Here is a 22,527-nt window from a genome sequence, read left to right on the forward strand (position 1 = left end):
CGCGCTCTCTGGCATGCTGGGGACCCCAACTCTGGCACTGGCTATGCAGGGCAGGCAGGTGCAAGGACACAGGTGAGCCTTCACTGCTGGGACAGTGAGAGGAGGCTGCTGCTGGCACGGGCCTGGCCCAGCTCTGCTCCCTGCTCCCGGGGTTCAAGCAGCCCATACACTGACCAGCTAGGTTTCCTGTCCTGGATTTTGTCTTTGTTTCCTGAGCTTCTTTGTCCCATCAACCTGAAGGCAGTGTTGGTTCCCCATTCCAAGAGAGAAATTGTCTCCAACAGGAATTTGAGCTCTTTTGCCTTCTCTGGAGACACCCTGCAGAGCCAGTGGGATGATGACAGCTGCACCTCGCAGGGCAGCACTGCAGGACCTGCTCTGCAGAAAGGAAAAGGCGCCTCTGTGGGAACATCCTGCAAACCTGGGGAGGCACCAGAGAGGTTGACCTGGAGCAGAAATGCTGAGAAATACCCCTGCTGCTGCCCAGCCAAGGCACCCAACTGCTCCTCAGGCAGGCAGGCACAGGGCCCCTGCACCCTCCCCAGCACCCACCTTCCCAGCACACGTTCCCCACCCATTGCTCTCCAAACCCTGGGAACTATCTACTTCTACCCCATCAGCTTTCCCATTCCTTCAGTCTGCTCGCTGCCTCTGCTTTACAGCAGCCTGGGATGCCCGCTTCTGCCTCCTCACCGCTTGCTCTGCCTCCCTGTCCCAAATTTCCCTGTCCCCTGTGTCGAACACTAACCATGTTTTATAGACACACCTCTCATACTCATTTACTGTCTGGGGCGTTCCATTTCACAGTCTACCTCCTCGGTCTACATTTCTACATTGCTTCGGATAAATATCTGGCCCATACAAAAATTTCCTCGAGTTCTTTGTTCAGGGATATTTGCTTATCACAGCACTGCTGACACAGAGACATTTCTGAATATGTTTTGTTCCAAATAAATGGGCCAGCCAGACAACCAGGTAAAGCCTATCACACTGCTATCATTGCTAGACAAACCCACCCTGCACACTCAGCCCCAGGGACAGGCAGTCCAGTCTCACTTCTATGGCTCCAGCAAATACATTTACCTCTTCTTTGCTCCACGTGGGAGGACAAAACGGAAAGACAAAGCCATTGGACAGCGGTTCCCCGTACTGGCTGCCTGCTCCTACTATGACCCAGGCTCAGCCTGCAGCAGTTGGTGCTAGTTTTTATCCCTGTATGGGACTCCATCCCAGGCAGCAGAGAAAGGAAAGTGAGGGCTGTCCCACACACGCATTGCTTTCCCCACCTTTGCCCAGGACTTGACGCAGTGGAGCTGGGGAGCAGGTGGCTGCACAGGGCGCTGCTGAGCTCCTCCCCAGCCCCTGGGCACAGGGAAGGGGGAATGCAGAGAGCTCAGTGGGCATTCGCTAAATCCAACAGAAGATATTCCCCTGATTCTCCTCAATAAATCCAAAATCACAATTTTATTAGTTCTATACCCAGTGGTGCATTCTGTTCCTGCTGGAAAAGAGGGGCAAGGAAAAAAAGACAGGAAAATTGTTGGTTGTAGTGGCATTTGTCTGGGAGCCTGGAAAAACAGGAAGACAATGCACAGTACGTTTGTGCTGATGACAGCCTGATATCTTGTCTACACATAGACATTTTCTATGCCTTCACAAAAACATATCTTCACCATCTGTGTAAGCACCATTCATGTGCTGCAGCAAAATCTGAGGGGCTGTAAAAGACACCACAAGGGGCTTGTGAACTGGGAGCATTTCACAGTTTGTGGGGAAGAAAGTTCCCCTTCCTCGGCTTGCTATGTTCTTTGCAGGTTAGACAGGCTTGATTTTCCATCTCTCATCCAGTTGTTGCTTACTAGCTCCATGGGTGAACATTCCTGCACACAATTTGTACTATGGTAAGGGGATGTACAGGAGTTTGGTTATTACTACCAGTGTCATCAGCTTTAATCTCATGGCAACCACAACCTATGGGAGAGTAACAGACAACTGCCTCTAGTGCATGTTCAACTCAGCACAGCCTAACTGCTTGTGTTGCTATAACACAGTTTGCACACAGTGAGGGTAGGAGCACTGTCCTACAGATTACGTTTGAATCATCAGAGACGTGGTGTGAAAGGCAATGCCAACCTGCAAGGCAAACAGCACAGCAGAGAACAGCTTTTGCCCCAGTGGGCATAACTGCTGGAAAGCACACCTCAGTCAAAGGGGGAATCAGGGAATCAGCAGTCAGCAAGGAGGCAGGGTGTGGGCTCATGCCACCAGCCAAGAACGCTGCTTCTGAGGAGTTCTTGGCACAGCGCAGAGCCAACCTCTGCAGATTTCAAAGGCAAATCAGCAATTCTAGTTCCATCCGAGAATCAGCACAAACAGGATTGACAGCCCCAACTCGCTGGAATGTGCCTTGCTCGTCCCCAGCGTGTCATTGCAATCAGCATCCCAACTGAAATCTCTGGGAAACAAAAGCGCATCCAGAGAAAGACTTAAATCACAGAACCATACAGCAATTAAAAGTCGTGTTCATAACAGAGTCATTTGTGCTGGTTCTCATATTCTTTACATTGGAGCAGCACGTAATAACCATTTCAATTAAATTACGCTTCTCCAAGGTGCATTAACCACTTTTATCCATCCGATTAATTGGACCCATCTCTACTGCATTGAGCAGAATTACATCACTCCAGAGGGAAAGCAGACAGTTAATAAAAAGTGTTGTTGTGGTACTAATGCAGGAACACTTTGCTATCAAGCACGTACACTCACACACGTTTATTACAAATTGTCTACTCAAACACAGATGCATGGTTTTACCTGCACGCATGTAGTTAAGCACATCTAGCAGGCAAACACACATCTGCTCTCGGAAAGGATGAATTGCTGTAGGCTTGCATGTTTTGCAGCATCAACATCTCCAGAAGATGTCCTTCAAGTCCAGCGTTATCATCCGATTTTCTTTGCTTCCTGGGACTTCAGTCCCTTGCCCCGTAACTCCCAGGCAGCTCTGCACGGGGTAACAAAGCCCTTGCGCTGCCTGGAGCCAACAAACGGGCATCCCATCACACACTCCAAGCACTGCTGCCTTTGTGTGGCTAGATGTGCTTGGCCCTGTGCTCCGCTAATTACCACTGTGTGACAGGGCAACTTCCCAGTTGCCTGGACGTCACACCAGTGGGCTCTGATCCTGCTGCTTCCCTTCCTCCTAGGGTACAGAGCCTGGCAGTTCTGCTGAAGGCAAAGGCTTCGGTGAAGGAAATTGCACAGGGCCCAATTTGTGCAGAAAGAGCTGACCTGCTGCCATGACCTGGGGGTGAGATTTTATTTACTTGAGAGGGATGAATGGTTCCATGCAAATTCTTCAGGCACTCAGTTCTTCAGATTCTTCTGGACAAGAAACGAAGAGTGATGCTTCCCATGCAGCAAAGGAGACATCGGCGATGAGCAGCAGCTGTAGAAGGGCAGCGTATACATAAAATATGGTGAATGGGACATCTTGATGTGTGCATGGTGGTCACAGTGCATTTGCAGTCAGCACACAGACACCACGGCAGCTGTGCATGGGCTGGAGCCCCAAGGTGTGCTCCCAACAACAGCTAAGAAAAGATCTTAAAAAAATTTGCTTGCTGGCTCTGGGGCTTTGTAAATAGGGTCCTTATGGTTCAATGAGCCCTGCCGCTTTGTCATGATTCCAGTTTCTCTATGGGAGCAGCTACCTTGACACCTCTTGGGAATTAAATTCTTTTGATGTGAGACAGTGCATACAGGAGAGCTGCCAAATGCACCTAGATGAGTATAGCCCACATGAACTCTGGGGAGTTGCGCTAGAATATGGTAAGACTAGGTAGGCACTGGAACCTTACCCTTTTCCCCAAACCAGACATATACTGAAAGGAGCAGGAATGGAAGAGAGACAGCTGTGCCAAAGAGGGAAATGTCTTTTTCAGGATCCTGCCTGATCAACCTCTGATCTGTGCTGGAGGGAAGGTGTTGGGATGGCAGAGAGGCACACACGTTTGTATTTCTACATGCAAGCATCCATGTTGTAGGAAGGGCAGCTATCTCATTCATTCTCTCCACAGGCACAGATAATATAGCCTCAGGAGCATGCAGTTATCAAAATGTTATAAATTGTTACCTTTTAAATAGTGTGGTAATTTGCTAGTCCATTACAGGAGGAGTTCTAGGATACAAGGAGCACGCTATGAAAAATTATGCCTTCTGAGTCACTGCTGACCTCTGTAGCTGAGGTGCTCTCGGAACTGCTCCATTATGTCAGACTACCCTGAGCAATTAGCCATCCATCAGAGCTCGTCAATGTGTCATGGTGCTACAGAAGACACCACACATTCCTGACAGTTCCCTTACTGGAAACGCTTGCTGCATAGGTGCCACTTGCAATCATGCTCGTGTAACCTGCTGCCACCAGCAGAATGCTCCCAGCAGGGAAAACCTCAGTTGCTCTCTGTAGCCACCTCTCCTTCCGTAATTAAGGTATTTTCATAGACCTCACAAATGAAATAAGCCAGTTAATTTTAGTCCAGTGGTTCCAATTTAAGAATTCTGCAAAATTGGAAATAAATAAAATCCTTTTTTACAATCACTGCTTTTTTTTTTTTTTTTCTGACAGTGCTGCTGCTGAGCACTGTCCGTGCACAAGCCAGCAGAAAAGCTGCTTGCTCTGGCATGGCAGCACTGATGCTTCCCAATAGGACCCGCTCCTTTGTGGACACAGTGGAGAGAGCCATGCTGCCTGTCTGGCACCTTCCTGACAGATGTTCAGGTCTCTTCTTTTCATGGCAGTCCTCCAGCTCTATTACAAAGTCTCATTATTTCTGAGATTCCCAAATCCTACTTTCTCTGTGTCAAGTCTTTCTGTATGGCCTGAACGGTCATAAAAAGCCTCCACACGTTTCACAGACCACCCTGTTTTGTGCCATCAAAGGCTGTTTCTTGCAACTAAGCCTCCAGGCAAGATCCTCGTAACAGTGAGATATGGCCAGCAAGGCCGCTTATCAGCCCACTGTTTTCTTGCAGTTTGGGGAAGGAGGTAGCTCCAGGTCTATTCAGCTCACAACAGGAGAATTACATCTGTTACATTGTTTTTGTGCAAAGCAAAGGGATATTTCTCCTAACCTATGTTTTAATTTCTGCACATAAATCCCTCCAAACTTAAACCTCCCATTTATTTTACGTGCTTAGATATTTCCTCGTGAGTTGCAGGTGAAATCCACGTCCTGGCATCCACATAAAAGCAAATGCAGAAGGAACGTGTCCCGGCTATATAAGGTATCATCCCTGGAGACAAATCTTTCCTTGCTGGGGAGGAAATCCTCAAGGCTCATGAATTTCTCTATGAAAAATACATACGTTTCAGGACACAAATAAACATGTAAATACATGACGTGCTATTCCTAGGCTCTCTGGTCAGGAAGCAACAGACAACTTGCAGTTCCTAAAAAACTTGCACCCAGCTTCCTTGCAAGCCACTTATTAAATACACAGAAAATATCCAGCACCTGGGGAAGAGTTACCACCTTGGAAACATGCACAGTGCACTATGATAACATCACACACAAAACACACGTGCTGGTACCACTCTGATCTAGCAAACCACTGCAGAATGACAACACTTGGGAAGCTGCCACTGTAATTCAGGAGCTGCTGGGCCAGGAAGGTGAAGAGAGGAGCGCTGGCGTGGCTGGCAGAGCTTCGCCACAGGGCCCACGACTACTCCCTGTCCTCTGGGAGTACCCAGAGCTGCCTGCTGTCCGTCCAGGAAAAGTATCCAAAGGTTTCAGCCACAGGGTGGCTGCTGCAGTGCTTGTTGGCATAGGACAGCGTGAGGCAGAGGGCAGGTCTTCCCTAGTTTGTTTCCTCCGCATACATATTTCTCAGAGGAAACACTATCAGGGAGCTCTGTGGGATCGTGAATATGAATTGCTTTGACCTCACTTAGTCTGATATGGTGGAGTATTAAATCTCTATTTTTCAAGCATTAAGCCTGTGTAATAGAAGGATGCTGCGAGCAATTTGCAATAAGATGAAGGGATATTACTGTCCTGGGAGACAGACAATCCAACCACATCCACAAATTGATAACAGAGATAGTGGCTTAGGTTCACCCTAGCTATTAATTAAGGGCATGTTTTATGTGGAGGACAATACCAGTTTACACAGGCAGGTACTACTGGTCTTCCCTTCCCTGTTGTGAGCAGCTTTCCTGGACCTGGAGCGCAGCCAGGTGGGTCAGCTTACCTTGCTGAACCTCAGTTCACGCACTTACACCTGAATCTCTGACAGGCAAAATTAATTTCTCAAGCCTTTAGCACAGCAGCGTCAGAGCTGCTGTTCTGCCTGCTCGTGAGCAGCCGGCGCTGCTGGAAGCAGCTGCAGCTGGGCGCAGTGTGCAAGCCCTCCTTCCAGGGACATTCAAAGACTTGGCCAGACCAAAGAGTTACCAACTGTGTTGAGAGCTAACATGTCTCTAGTCGCTAATGAGCAGCTAACCATGTCCTGAGCTCTTCCTTTGCCCTCAGAACTTGCTGCCTCATTATCTGGCTGATCCCCATCTCTCAGGAAAGAAACCCAAAACCAGATTTCATTCTTTTTTACCTCTGTATTTCTCATCTTTGCTGCTCACATCATCCTGCTCAGTCGAGACAGGATCCGTCTCCCACCCAATGCCCTCAGCAGGCTTTCACTTTCCTTCCCCTGCACTGAGTGCAGTGGGACTCTCACATCCATTACTCGGGCTGATTACAGGGCCACTAACTTGTCTTAATTACCAGCAGAATATTATCCTCTTATAGCCTTTTGCTCCTCTCCCTAGAATTTAGCAGCAAGCCTGCAACAAGCCCTGAAAGCTGATCCCCGCACCGGCTTGCAAGACCCACTGCTGCTCCTGCCTGACTTGAGAGAATGCCCCACAGGTTGCACTCCGGTCCTCTGGGTGAGGCCAGGCCAGCGTAAAGGGGCCACTGGCAGCACGCTGCAAGGCGAAGCACAGCAGAGGGCAAGAACCGAGTCAGGTGTGAGGCAGCTCCCCGGAGTAAGGACAGCGACCCGCACCCTCCGGAGTCAGCCAGATGGATGGAGCTGAAGCACGCTGAAAACCCCACCGAGCTCCAGCAGTAACATCGTGTCGGACTGCTCTTCTGGAGAGTGCCTGCCCTTGCTGGTGGCTGCCCAAGATGTTCTATAGAGCTAAATAATGCAGGTCAGCAGTGGAAGTACGTATATAATACTGGAGGAAATAGTGCAAGAGTCCTGTGTAATGAATCAGTTAAAGCATCTCTTCTCACAGACAGACACCCCTTGGGAAGAACTGAGTCAGAGATACATCGGTGGGATAGGTCAGGAGGGCAGAAGAGCTATATTTTTCCCAGATGCAATTAAAAAGTGGAGAATTGATGTGGTAGTGAGGACAGGAAGACTGTTCCAGACTCCTGCTCCTGCTGACTGCTGCCCATCCCTAATGCTCTGTGTTAGGGCCCACATGAAGGTCATGCACACACATTTCTGGAAAATCATGTTCAAAGACATGGTGAGCTTCCAGATGGAAAGTGTGAGCCCTTACAAACAGAAAGCAAAAATTTACAAAACAAAGGGAGGGAAACAAAAAGTTGGAAGTCGGGCCATCAAGAGTGAAAGGAGCATCCTTTGGTGTCAGTGAGCATGTGTCCACAGCCTGCAGACCACGCCTGGTTGCAGCCTCACCCTCCATCTGCCCACCTATGAAGCCAAAACTCATCCTGGGACAGCAGCGGTCATCAGCCCAGCAAGCAGGGAAACCTCTGTGCTTTTGCGTGCCGTTCAATTGTGCCACATCCTAGCCTGCTCTTTGAAATCAAGATCTCTACTGTATCCTGGCATATTGTGGATTACAAGATTTCAGTCTGCCTGCTGCAGCTCAGCTGTATGTCTGATCTTGGGTGAGGAATTTCTCTTTATACCAAACTGTCTATTCAAGTCATAAAAATAGGCTTTTTTTCCTTCTGTAAGTGCAACACTTTTCATATTTTTACTTCCAGCTGTCTAGATAGTATTTCACTTTTTTCATTTCTAGTGCTCGCTCTCAGTTATTTAATGTGAATTTCTAGGGCATGGTGCCCTTAGCAGACATCAGAGCAATATAACACAAGAAATCAGATATATGCTGTTCCAGGAGAAAGCAGGAACAAAAAGACAAACTAGGCTCTTAATACATATGGTGCTTTTGATTCATGGAATATAGAAAATTGTATTTGATTATATCTGTAATGGATCCTCGTAACTTTAGATTAGGGTTATGCTGATGGCCCAACTAATGGACAGTTTATTGCAGGAATAGATTTCATCCCATCATATTTTTTTCCTGATATCAATTACTTTGAATGTTTAAATGTCTCATTTCTCTGGATGTTTATTGCTCAATTTTCTTTTCTAAAAAAAACCCCTACACACACAATGCCCCTGGTGTTCCTCTGCTAAGTTGCAAGGAACTGGTTTGCCTGCTCCTGGAATCCAGAAGCATACTGTCACCTACCAGGTGCATAGGTTGGAGTAAGATCCATGTTTGTGGCTTACAGCTATTGAAGTCATCCCAGCGTGATGCCATGAGGTAATAGAGTCAAAGTTCTCTTAGCAGACAAGTGGATGTTATTGGAAAAGAAAAAAGAAAAAAAGAAAAAAAAAAAAACAATAATAAAAAGCTCATTAAATTAATCTCTCTAAGAAGGAAAAAGAACTTGTAGGATTGCTGCCTGTGAGATTAACAGCAAATCTGATGATAAAAGAGGTTGGAAGCAAAGATGGTTTGGCGGAAAGCATTTCGTTTTCGGTCAACTTATATTAGTAAAGCCCTGAAGAATAGAATCATTAAATTATTACTCTCTGAAGCAGTGCAGAACGGCCTTGAAGGAAATGCTGTCATGTCAGTAAAGAGTTTAGGCGTCTGTGGAGGTACCAGAGATGTTCCTTATTGATTTGAGGGCTAGGGGCAGAGGGCAGCAAGGTTGGTGGATTTTTCACTTTGACTGGCTCTCACCATGTCTGAAACTATCTAGGAAAAAAAAAAAAAACTTGCAGAGAAAAATGCCACCTTTGTCCTACTTTAAATACCAGCCAAACTGCTTGACACCAGTGATTTCAGAATGATCTCTGCTATGTACTTTGCAGAAGTATGTTCTGCCTCACTCCAGAACTGATCACCGTCAGTCAAAGGGTGGCACGATGCCGATTTCCCTGAGGAGCTATGGTCCCCAATCAAGAAAAGATACAGAGCTGTTTGAGGGCATTTGTCAGGGCCATGGGCTGACACGTGTCAGTGAGGAACAGTGGGTGCACGTTTCAAGGAGAGTTTTTTATTTTTATTTTTTTAATCTTCAGCTAAATTCTTCAGTTTGGCCAATGTGCCCAGAGGAGAAAACCCAGGGGCTCCTCAGCCCAGAGGCATTTTACTGTCACAGCCCTGATTTCTTGGAGAAGAAGAGAAAAACCTGATGACAGAGTTGTATGAGAGCTCCATCAAAGAGGGCAAGGCTGCTGTGCCCAGAGGAACAGATTTTCCCAAGCAGAACAAACCCCAGGTGCCTGGTGCTTTGCAGGCACGTCCCTGGCCATTTCATCCCATCTCCATTAGCTGCAGAGCCCAGTGCCAGATGCTCAAGGCCACTGTGGTGCCCGGCTCCCTGCTCGCATGGCCCAGCACCAGGAAGGCAGGCTCTGGCTCCGCAGAGAAGCCCAGGAGTCTCCCATGGTCTGAGATCATTGCTGCAAGCCTGGGGTCCAAGCCAAGCACCCCTCTCCTGAAGACCTCAGACTGCCTGTGGATGAGACTAAAAGACTCTTCCAAGGATTGAGGATGCCCTTGGGTCAGCATGAGCATCAAGATAAAGCCCACATGCCCATAAGGCTGCCAGGCTGGCAGAAGGTCAGGAGTCAGTGCTGTGCAGAGACGAAAGGGCATGCAAGGTCCCCTCGTGATGAAGGTGACACACCGAAGCAAGACACACTTCTGCATTACAGTCCCTGAACGGGGCACCACACCAACCGCAGAGGCTTCAGCAAGGGCAGAGGAGAGGGGACGTGCCCGGGGCAGTGCCTCGCACTGCCAGCAAGAGCAGCAGGCCCCTTGCACCAGCAGAAATTCCTGCACCCGGGAATGCAGAGCTGCTTCACCCTCTGCAAAAGCACACTCATTCACATACAGGCCGCATGTTATTGCTGCTCCAAGAAGAGAACTAGATCCACTTATTTTTTTCATTAAAATGCAAATTAATTTAATAAAAAGTAGAATTGTAAATTAATGAAGCACTTAAAAATTCTACATAATACAAGGCTAATACTTACTCTGTAGAATTTCCTCCAGTTAATATCACCACTAACTCTCCCGAGCGGGACCAGCCTGGCAGCTCCACCGATCTAAATCAGTCTCTTTGATCGGTGATGGGATCAGAGCTCGCCGAATGGGCACGTTGCCTTTTTATTGCTTTGCAATTACTGGGGGCAGCTGAGAAGCCTGCCTCCTCTGCGGGAAGCTCATCCTGCGAGGATGTGCCTGCCCCGTCTCGGCCGACGCACCCCGGAGCGGGGACATTCCCTCTCCCCTCCGCAGAGGAGCGGCGGATCCCGGTGGGTGGCCGCAGCCCCGGCTCGCCCGGCAGCACGGGGGCTGCTGCCCTGCACCGAGCTCCGGGGGAGGGCTGCCCTCCCACGGCCTCAGGCTGTAACAACTTTTTTTTTTTTTCTTTCCCCTAATACAAAGCGCTAGATTCAGGCGTTGGCTCCCACGACAAAATGTGCAGCATGCGGGCTGCGGGGCTGTCTCCAAGGAAGGGCTGGTGGCCAGTCCCATCTCACTGCTGTCAGGCTCACAGACACACCAGCTGCCATAGATCTTCCCCAGGGAGCGACTGGATTCGTGGCAGCCCCTCAGCATCACTGTCCCTTTTCTGCAGGGTGGGAGCAGGGTGACAGGAGAAAGTGCCTTGGTAAGGTCTGATATTGTCCCAGGCTGCCTTCAAGACAAATCTGACTCAAGGAAACAAACCGTTCCCCTGAAGGGACAGGTGCAAGGCTTGTTTTCTGCACTTTCCCTTTTTAATACCTCTACGGAAACGCTGTAGAAAATTCATCCTTAAAGCAGAACAAGAGAAGCATGCTCAGAAAATGGTGGCCAAGGCAAGCAAGGTATTTCCAGTGGGATGAATCCCTCCTGGCTTACAGGTCCACATCTGAGCTGATCGCCTTCTGCTTTTTATAGTAAATGGAGAGCAAATGCGATTTTGAAACTGTTCAATTCACCTTAAGGTAAGCAACTGAAGTAGGTCAGGTAAACCACGCCACAAAATCACCCTTCCCTCTCCGCTAGCTATAAAGAGAGCCCAGGCAGACAGCTTCATGGGGACGTTGCACTGGTATGTGCCCAGAGTTGGAGGACACGAATCGTGCCCCTGACCTGTCTGGATGGGACCCCGTGCACCCCATGTGCACCCACCACAACTCACGCAGCACGGAGCCCCAGGTGGCATGTGCCACACTGCAGGCTGTCACAGGCCGGCCCTGGTGGCCCCAGCAGGACCTCCCTGCCACGCCAGGACCTGCCAGGCTCCTCTGCTTCTGGCCAGCCAGCAGGGACCGCGAAGGCTTCGCGATGGTGTTAATCACCCGCCACACTCATTTACTGCCATGTGTACACCACTGCCAGGAACATTATCCCTTAAATAAAACTCACCCACCCTATTATTGTAATGTCAACTGTGAACCTCTCAGATAAGCCCTGCAGACAATTTATAATTACACAGAAGTAGCTCTTGTACATTGCACCAAGGGGCCATCAGGAGAGGATTTAGGTCTTTCACAGAGCCAGCATTTGACAGGTCTTTTTGCTGTTATTTCATCTTGACAGCTCCTTGCCACCCAGCTCCTCCTGTGGCTCCACACTCATGCTTTGTTGTGTGATCTCAGGTGAAAAGAGCACGTAATGGGCAATAATTGTGGGTGATTACTGTTTACTTGTTAACTTTGCTTGGCAGAGCAGCTGTGATGGATGCAGGGACTAGAATATTCTCTTTATCCCCTGTAGCACTTAGAGTGAACTGGTGCTTAATTCAAAGGCTGAAATCTATAAAAAAGAAGACGAAACCCATCATTAAATTTCTCTTAGTGGCTATGTGCATAATTCATCCAAACACCATCAAATATAAATGGCCTTGTGTCAGGATGAACAGTACAGGCACAGCAAATCCAACCTGCTCTAGGAGACGAAACTGTGAAGATGCCTCTTACCACATTAATGAGATCAGGCACCAAAGCACGTCCAAGGAGCATCCTAAGCAGGACATGACGATTGGACTGAGCCGCCTGTGAGCAGCCCCTGCTCCCCAGGCATACCTGGCCCTGTCCTTGCCGATCAGCCCCCAGGCCCCTCGCTACTGCTGGGCATAACTGGCTGGGGAAGTCTGGAGATTTATTGGTCCGGGTCTTCTGTCCAAAAAAAAAAAAACACCAACAAAACAAAAAAACATTACTTTTAAAGCCTGATCAATATTTACAAACAGCGGGCAAAATGAGTCATACAGATTGCACGTTAGCAGTCATGGTGCTAATGGGAAGCTGGGCAATGCCTTCCCCACGCCACAGCAGGGACCAGAGCAGTGGTCACCCCCCAGAGCCAGCTGCCCTGCCGGTACACCAGGCTGGGCCACAGTCTCCCTGCCGGTGGCCAGCACAGAGCTCGGGCAGTGCAGAGCTGCCTCCAGCACGGTGAGGGACACGAGGAGCCCGAGTGAGCTCTGCAGTCCCTCATTCTCTTATGGCCTCGACTTGTTCGGCAAAGCTGTTTGCTTGCAGTGGTACACCACTTTATTTTTTTTTCCACAATTTAAAAACATTTGTATAGATTATGATATCTAAATTGTTTATTGTTCCATGCTAGTGTCTGAACTTTGACTGGGAGCTGAATGACCCCAATTTCACAAGCAGCAGTCATATACTGGTAAACAATCCTTGTTTCACACAAGCAGATGTTAATCTACAGTGGTTTAGCAAAGGTTTGTAACAAGTTTTCTAGAAAGTTGAGATTTTTTTCAATTATTTGAAAAACACCAAGTTATTTAATAAATCACAGCAAGTTGTTTTGCAAAAGTATCCTTTGAACCATTAGATATTATTGTGAATGCCAATTTTTCTTCCCACCTTATGGCAGGATAAAGATACCCCACTCAATTTTCATCAAAAGCACATGAAAGCAATCAAAGCTCCTGTAGTTTCTATGGAAATAAGGGATGCAAATTGGGATTGCGTGGTGCCTTTTTTCTTGAATTTATCCATAAAAATGCAAATACTCTTCAACAGATACTGAAATATTTGCCTTGTTCTAAGGGAAGCAAAATATACAGATGAGACTCTTTTGTCCACTGGCTCTCCTGGCAAAGAGATTTGACAGCTCTTGGAGCATGAGCTGAACAAGCCCTGTCAGAGCATGAAAACAGTGGCAGAACTGGCTCTGCCATGTGTGTACCTGGTCCCAAAGGGCTGCAGCTTGCTCCTCACAGGTCCCTCAGCCACCAGTATTAACAAACAGGTTCTCCCACCCTTTCCCACAATGCAGACTCCTCCATCCACAGGTATCTTGTGGCTCCCTGCCCAAAATGCAAGGTCATCCCAGCCCCTCTGCTGCTGAGCTAGAAGAGCAACATTATCTCTTTGGTGTGGAAAACAGACAAGCCAGAGGAACAGCACAAACAAATCACATTTGTGATGCATCTGCTTTACTTTCTTGCCAGACATTTCAGAGGAGAAAACACAATGGAGGATATCCTGCTCCTGTGCACAGCCACATCCTATCCAGCAGCAGGGACTGATCAAGACTGTACAGCAGGGGGGGTTGATTAACTCCCTTCTAAACTGAAGGATACAGAAGAGTTAATGCTAGCAAAGGCCTTTGGGTTATTCCCCTAAGTGCTCTCCTGCTCTCTCCTTTTATTCTGTAAGCTGTCTTGTGTGCTTCGTACAGCACTTACTGATAAATAATCAAACAGTTCTGGGAAATGCTGATCCATAGCTGGGTCTCTCGCTCTGCAGTGAGGTCCAGGTGCCCAAGAGCAGCAGTACCACTGCCACATGGAGACCTCACAGGAAGATGGGGCTTGTCCCTGGTGCATACCCTCTGCTTCAGGGCTTAGGGAAATTTAAAAGGTCTAGGAATGGTATTTTGTATCACTGTCACTGTGCCAAAATTAATGACAAACCCTGGAATTCTACTACTAAAACTGCAAGAGTGAACTAGAGAATGCTTCATCTTCACGATTGTAACTTGCAATTAATTGTGCTGCCACTATATGCACAACAGCTAGATCAAAGAACTGAACAGAGATCAAAACAATTAGAAGATCACTTCATTTACAGTTGAAAGAACCAAATTAGATATAGCAAAGACATAGCCTGGCTTAGCTGCTTCTCTTAACACCTCTGGAAGAGAAAAGCCATTCAATAAACTGTGGAAAAAATAAAGATTGTTTACAGTACAGACAGAGAAGTCATGATGGTCTGTCTGCTGACTTTTCCTTTCCGAGGGTGCAAAACATCTAAATGAGATTGCCTGTGTAGTTCTGCAGACCTAACAGCCTCCTAAAACAGGTCCCGAGAGCTACCTGGTCTGGCATTTCCTAGGGTAGAGATAGTTCTGGGTTTTTTGAAACATAATAGCTTTCACACCTGCTAGTACATTACTAAGCACCTGTACCAGCTGCTCAGTTCAGATTTAGCCACTCCCCACAATTTTTCCTAAAATTCTTGTGAAAATACATTCCAGCTACACCTAACATTGATTCCCAAATACCTCCAGCAGGACTGTGTCGTGCTGTCTGGGGACACTCCCCCTTCCCTGAGCAGGTGGAAGAGATCAGTGAGGGACACTGTGGATTTTTATTTTAAGTTTTTAGCCTTGGAGTGCTATCTTTGAGAAAGATGCTGTAGTGTAACCAGACAGCAATTCTTCTGGTGAGCTTGTATAAGTGATTCCTGACATACATTAAGCTGGATGCCACATTCGTGACCACAAACAGTCGCTCTGGACTGCAGTGCCGGTCTGTATCATTGCAGGGTTACAGATGTGGGCTCCATGCTGGGACTGCTCACTACCACAAGCCCGGAGGGTGCCCACCTTGCCAAAGTCTCCTCCAGGAGCCCCTTACAAGCCCCACACACAGACCAAGCACAGAAGACAGCTGTTGACATGCATTAGAAAGATTAGAAATAAGGGGCTTTGCCGGACCTCACTGCCAGCAGGAGAGAAGGGACCAGGAACAGAGAGGCAAGACCTAGGAGGCAATGCCTCCCGAACAGCGAGCGTGGAGCAGTTACTGCTGCCAGCCCCACCACCAGGTGACTCCCACCGTCCCGTGAGACGACTGTAAAGATCTGCACTAGGCACAGCAGTGCTGCGGCTAGGCACTGACTGCTGTACGCATACTTGGTGTCCTTGCTGAAGATACACTTCAGCACTGAGCTTTGTCTCCATTGTCGTGTTTGTCACATTGTTTAATTTCTCTTTTTAATTGACTCAGACATTGTTTAATTTCTCTGTTTAATTGGCTCAGACAGAGAGGCTGCAGGCAATGTCATTCTCAAATCATCTCTGAGAACCATCGCAGGCATGAGGGTGACAGTACTGGTCATAGGCAGCAAAGTGCTACAGCACCCCTAAAGGTCCACCCCCAGCTGGTAACAAGGAGGCAGTAACAGAGGCAGGTATAAATCATAGATGTTTGCAGGACAAAGGCTATTAGCAAGGTGCCATCCTAGCTTGTATAGGAGTTGCTTTCATTTAACATACATGCCAACAAGTGAGACAGCAGGTAGGGTGAAAATTCAGCAAAACACACAGCTGACAACAGTATTTGCATCGTTCAAATGAGATGTGCCTGAAGGGAACTTCCAAGACATCTCACCACATGAGCTGGAGGCAGGTAAAGATGGTGAGCAACGAAATCATGCCACATACTTGCAGTCTTAAGAGTAGCCAGTGCAGGGTATATTAAGGCACAATTTTAACAATTTATTGAGACAGATTCAACACATACCTGAAAAAAATATTCAACAAACGTTCTTTTGCATTTTCAAACGTCTTGCATCTGGCATGACCCATACTTTCCCAGTCACACGTATTACACAAACAGATGTTTATCTCTCTAGGTTCAACAGGTACAGTACAATGGCTATTTCAATGGATCAGTTTTGACAGACTGAGGTGCTTCAGAAAGTTATTTTCCACGCTCATTTCTTTTGGTGGGTGCCAGTCTGGACTGGAACAAATAGAGGTGAAAATTTGTAAGCTTAAACTTTCCCTGGAGAGCTACAAGTGTTTGGAGATCTGCAGCACTGCTCACTGAAAAGATTTTTAATAGCTTTGACCTTTGTGTGTTCTGTGCAGTCTCCTTTTGTCAAAAAGTATACATGGAAGAATCCTGGAAAAGAGCTCAAGATAATACCAATGTTCTGCAGATTTTGTAGAGAATAACAGAATGTTTCTTCATGTTTCTGCGATATTGTTCCAAAATTTAGACTACCAGCATCAGCTACCGCAAGCATATAGCGGTTTATAAACAGGAAGGGCAAGTAATTGCTGGTCAGGAGGCAATATAAATATTTGTTATTGCAGATGAGTTATAAATAAGTTATTTGAAATGATGAAATGAATCAGACAATTCATTTGACAAATAAGTATTTGATCAGCTCTGTCTGAATCACTGTGGCCAGCTAGGCACCCTGTAAAGAGAGCTCCTTGAATACATGGAATTTATGGGAAGAAATATCACTTCACCTCAGGACACGGAAGCAGATAGCGAAGTGGCCAGATCATCAATTAGCAGGCGTCTGAGCTCTAGAAGAAGGCTCCTAGTGCAAAGGCAGCCCCAGCCAGGGACGCAGGAGGACGAGCAGAAGCAGCCCTGCACAAGCAGAGGTCTCCTGCCTGCAGGGGACGCATGAGGCCGGGGGACACAGCCGCCTGCTGCAGCACCCCTAAATCTGGCAGAGATGCCGCACCCCCTGCACTGGTATTTCCCTGGAAGGGGCACTCATGAGCAGACCAGCGATTTCAGCAAGTTCAGGGACTATTGCTACTGGGGTGTTTAGGTGTCATGGTTTTCAAAGTATGCTAGGCAAACCTGATCCATTTTTTCCCCCCACGTAGATACACAAAAATGAGTGTGTCAGTCTAATAGCTCTGTGTACATTGTGTCTCATCTGTATTCAGCACATCACTAAAATGTGAAGAAGAAAATAGCCCCTGAAAAATAAAAGTATGAGAGATAGGAGGAAACGAGAACTGTGAAAAAAGCAAACAGCTCTCTGCCTGTATTTGACTTCCCAGTCTCTGTCACTCCCACACCCTCTGAGCTGCTGTGTACAGCTCTTAGCTGTTTTGGACTCATGAATGTTCAGAAACATTAGTGTAATCTGCTCTGAGATGTGCACATATTATCCATACTGAAATGTAAAATAGGCAAGAAACAGCATATTTTTGGTGATTTTTTTTCCTTTGTGCATTTTAGCTCAGAACAATCTAATATCTATCTATATAGTTCTTGCCTCCAATAGCTTAAATGCCAGTTTTCTACTGTTTTTACAATCTGGTCTCAAGGGATATAAAGGGCACAATACCCCCCTTAACAAGGAGGAATCACAGAGCTTTGGCTTTACGTGATGAAGGAATGAGAAACATCATCCAAGACAGCTGGAAGTAAAGCCATACCTACTCTTCCCCCACAACAGCAGGTTAGAGCAAGAACACGACAGTAAGGATGGGATGCTACCAAGCAATTCATGAAGTTTTGATCTGCCAGCGCACAAGCTGGAAGTTTCTCCATCAAAAATCCCGTCTGCTTAACCAACGTGGCTGGAAGATTAGCAAGTGTCCAGGAGAATGAAAAGTTTAGCCACAGCAAAAGGGGCAACCTGTTGTCAGAGTACTAGATCTTGGCAGCAAGATGGATAGTTGGATGGCAAGACCCTACCCGTGACAGTAGTGGGTAGGTTAGGCACCACCACTGTAAAACTGCAGTGCTGTTAGCTTCTGGGATTATTAGAACAAAATAAGCGTTCTCCACAGGCTCCTGCACTGGGGTGAAGCGCAGCCCCACAGGGCCACGGCCCCCGGCACCGGGCTCTCTGCACAGGCAGGGACCAGCCCACAGCAGCCACACCAAAGCAGCAGGAACAGCCGCGGGCAGGGTGCTGGGAACAGGGCCACAGCTGCTCCACCAGCACTGGGCCCTGCTTGTTAATGCTTCACATCTCTGGCATCATCATCAGAAACGTTAGCTCCGTGAGCTCTTCTTGGGGAGGGAGGCTTGTGAGGAAGTGAGGATCCCTTGATAAGAAAAGATGTTAGCGCCTCAAGCGTAAGTTTTAGGAAGAAACTCCCACAGAAATCTCATAAATGTGATTTTCCTACAGTCTCTAAACCCCCAGCCTCTTCCGGCTGGCGCCAATAAAACCTGGGTATTCAGTTTGTACCAGAAGGCTCTGGCACCTGCCCCCAGGACCGGAGGATCACCCAAAGCCAGGAGGAGGAATTGGCAGGTTAAACTTCTCATAGCCAACAACTTCATGGTTTGATTTTTATCAAGGAGTTTTAATGTCACAAAGCAGCAACGGTCCTGCCAGTAGGAGTGATGCTGTGGTCCCCCCGTGGTTCATTTGACAGGGATGTGGGGGGTGGGTGTGCTGGCAAGTGGCAGGTAATCCTTGTGCTGGTGAGGAGCAGCAATGGACCTGTCCATCAGAGGGACCCTCCAAGGCCAGTGCCACCCTCGCCACAGGGGTTGCACCAAAGGCCATGCTTAGCACTGCTGTGAGGACACAGGCTGTGCTCCTCTCTCTGGCTGCAGGAACATCGGGCACCCTGCAGGACAGGTCCAGGCCGGCGTGTAGCAGAATTTTCCGCTCTGTTGTGAATATTTTCTACTCTGTCAACCCTTTATTTAAATGACATTTGGCTGCAGTGCTAAAAGTACAGTATTGAAAATCAATATGTGGAAAGTGTTTGAAAGCCAATCTAAATCAAATATTACAATATGGTGAAGTTAATCATCTGAAATTAACCTTATAACTGCTTGAATCACTCTAATCTATAAAGAAAATCAATATATGCATATCAAATCCTACTCCAAACTGATGTCTGTTCCAGCTGACCATGCAAATGGAAAATAATAGCCAGCAGATGCTTATTGTTCCTTATTATACATTAACATTCAGCATGGGGCTGAGATACTCTGACAAGGATTCCCCAGGGAGATTTTACCATGAGATGCAGGCAAGGGATCCCACTCTGCAAAATCCAGAGCAGCACTGCAGCAGCAAACCCCCTCCAAGTCGCTCTCACAGCAGTTAATTTCATAGAGCCAGACAGAGCTGTGAGTGACTAACAGGCTGTTTCATGAGGAGAATTGATTGTCTCAGGATAAAAAACAGCTGCTGAAGCACCAGCACCCTCCCAGGACCCAGCTCAGCCCCCAGGCTGCACCCTGGGCTCCACAGCCCAGCAGTGAACAGAGCCAGCTCTGGGCACCAAGCATGGACACAGGCACGTAGGACCCCCAAGTACTTCCAGCACCGCATGTGCAGCGCCCAGGGGAGCCATCGCAGCCACCTGCACCACACCGGTGTCCTGGGCCAAGTCACAACAGCAGTCCCAAATGTCACCACAGCTGATGCAGCAATCACTGCCTTGTGAGGAATTCACCCAAGGCTGACCAAACCACCCGCCGGCTGTATTCTGTTCTCACAGAAAGCCACTCGAAAATCAAAGCGCGCTGGTGACGCACCCTCACAGTGGCAGCCGCCTGGCAGCGAGAGGCGCAGAGCGATTACCCTCCCTGTCTAGCCATATTTCCAAAGTGGCCATCAACACAGCATTTGCTAGGAGGCTCCGGGATATGACAGTGATAAGTGCTTTGATAGCAGATAGAAATCTATAAATAACAACAGCTTCTCTTAAAAACCTGATTTTAAAATAATGAAGACATTTCTTAAAGTGACACATCTGAACTGTTGATAGTAAAAGCTGGGGGAGGGTCTTTTTGACATCTCAGGAACAGACACAAGGAGTGAGATCTCAGCAGCAACCTGCACTGCCTCAGGAAGGAGCCTGGCATTAGTCAGAGCAAAGCGGAGCAATCATAGGTTTTCCAGATGCTCCTTATTGGCTCCAGAGACAAAGATGGATGAAGGTTCATGGACAGATGCTGTCATCCAGGGAGCATGGCCACTGCAAAGGGGTCCTGCCTGTACCCAGAATGACGAGAAGCACTTGCCTCCACATTCCCCTCGTTGGCAGACCTCCCAGTGTGTGCCAGATACCCTGAGGTCAAAATATTTTCTGCATTAAACCAAATGAAGAAAACAGTAGCAGTTTTCTATCCACCAACCTAACACATATCAGCTCCCTGTCTCTTATCCCAATTCTTCTCCTGCAACAGTCTGTGAGGGTACAACACCCCCAACAATCCCACCAAGACCAGAAGAATTCCAGCAACAACCTGCAAGCCCAGGGTGTTTCTCTTCATGGGGTGCCTGGCAAGACGATCACAAGGCAGTGGATAATACAGGGTGAAGGGAAACCACCAGTAGCTGCTGCTGACTGAACCAAACACTTCTGGATCATTTCCTTTCATCTGAGATAGGATGAAATTGAATTAAAAAATCCTGTTTCCTTCTATCGTATGAGTGCAGGACTTAAGTCTGGGCTCAGGGTACCCAAGCCCCAAACATTCATTTTAATCTTCTAAAGCTCATGAGAGCACTGCCATAAACTTGTCTCTACTGGATGGGAGGGATCCTGCATGCCACCTGCTGCCATTGTCCCCTCCTGGCAAGGAGCCACACACAGCGTAGCCACACAGCTTGGCCAGAACACAATTATCCCCAAGCCTGAGGCATTGGCTGGTGCTGACAGAGTCCAGATCTGCCTGCAGAGAGAGGAGAGCAGTCTTGCACCTGTGGTCCGAGCACACTCCAGAGATTCCTTTGGCCAATGGAGGTGTCCTTGTCCCCAGACCACTGACAGCACAGCAGCAGCACAGCCACACCTGCTGCAGGATCCATCTCAGGACAGGCACGGGACCAACAGCTTTTCGTGCCAGGTCACCCAGAGGCACAGGTGAGAGCCCACAGCACACATGCACCACACTGCAGCGGCTGCTCGCAATTAGCCTTTGACTCAGCATCACCTTCTGAAGTTTTGCATGGGTTTGAAATCCAGACGCAAACAATACATTTCCCCCAGAAGGAAGGAGAACCAGCACTGAACTGCACAGACAGTGCCTCAGAATTGAGGCATGCCTACTGGAAATGCTTCCTGAAGCAGCAGGTTGTTACAGAGTGATTAAGAATGGCCCTTTGATAACAGAAATGTGTTTTAATGAATTTCCTGTAATACAAATCCTTTGGGTTCCTCTGGAAAGGCTTTGCACAATCCTCCCTTGCCCTCACTGAAAGGGATACCAAAATATGCAAAAATGCCCCTTTTTAAATACTTTAAGCTGAATTTTAAGTAACTGGCAGCTTTCTCAGTGGTTAAGAATCTCTTAATTTCTTTAAATTACTAGGAGGAGCTGCATCTTCAGAATCAATACTCAGAATTTACAAACAACTCTTCAGGTAAAGAGATTCAATAGCAGAGCTTAGTTCTCACAAAAAGAGCTGGGAGCAGATGCCTTACATCCGAGCTGTGGCAGGGGGCAAGTTTCAGCTGTGGATCTGGCAGAACCATGCTCTCCACCATCACCGGAGGGTGTTATTTTACATTACAAGTTATTTTACACCTAGAGGTTTCTGAGGAAGAAATTGTATTTAACTTAATGGGGGTAGAGTATACAGTGACCAGGATAGAAAAATCTGTCTGCTGGAGCCATGAGCTTCTGCCACAGCATGAAAAGTGATTATTAGAGTAATGACAAATATTAATATCCCAGGCTGTCAGTGAAAGCTCTGGTGAGGGTGGCATTGCACTGGAAATAAGGGGTGCCACAGCAGGGAGCTGGGGTTTGCTGTCCCCACCCTGACTTAGCCTTCACATCTCCTTCACAGACCCTCAGAAATAGGAACAAGAAGTGGTAAAAGCCCCCCCGGTGCTGGCACTGCTGTGAGCTCCTCCTCATCACCCACGACAGCCCTGGTATCTCCCAGCAACTGACAGAAGAGCTTTGGCAGCCTTCCCTCCGGGTCCCACCCAGCTGCTCCCAGGAAAAAGCCGTCACTTCCCCCGCTACACACACCTGGTGTATTAAGAGGTATTGAGCATACCAGTAATCACAACTGTAAAACAGAGGGCAGGATTTTGCCCAATGTCACTAAAACCATTTGTAGTCTATTGGAGGGGACAGTTGTCCCATTAAGAAACCAAAAAGACATTCTGGCTTTCTTCAGCCTCAGGGCTTGGAAGAAAGAAGCATTTACTGCCTAATTAAATTTTAATATACTGGCAGAGTCAAGCTCTTCTTAGGGATCTGCATTGCCAGACTGTGCAGAAAAAGAGCAGGC

The 22,527-nt window shown here is 47.7% G+C and overlaps 1 long non-coding RNA gene across 4 annotated transcripts in view; it reads right to left on the reverse strand.

Annotated features, from left to right (window-relative positions):
* Positions 1–432: 432 nt before the first annotated feature.
* LOC308178373 overlaps positions 433–22,527 on the reverse strand; it is a 44,793-nt gene continuing 22,698 nt past the window's right edge. Inside the window, exons 2-5 of one of the 4 annotated variants that reach the window (XR_013939700.1) lie at positions 12,268–12,465; positions 10,330–12,103; positions 5,192–5,350; positions 433–3,448 (exon numbers count right to left, since the gene is read on the reverse strand). This is a non-coding gene — a long non-coding RNA (uncharacterized lncRNA). The remainder of the gene's footprint in view (positions 3,449–5,191; positions 5,351–10,329; positions 12,104–12,267; positions 12,466–22,527) is intronic. The other 3 variants (XR_013939701.1, XR_013939703.1, XR_013939702.1) reach the window with 3 other exon arrangements.

The sequence above is a fragment of the Anser brachyrhynchus genome (assembly GCF_964034855.1).
Source record: "Anser brachyrhynchus genome assembly, chromosome: 15".
NCBI classification, from domain to species: domain Eukaryota; kingdom Metazoa; phylum Chordata; class Aves; order Anseriformes; family Anatidae; genus Anser; species Anser brachyrhynchus.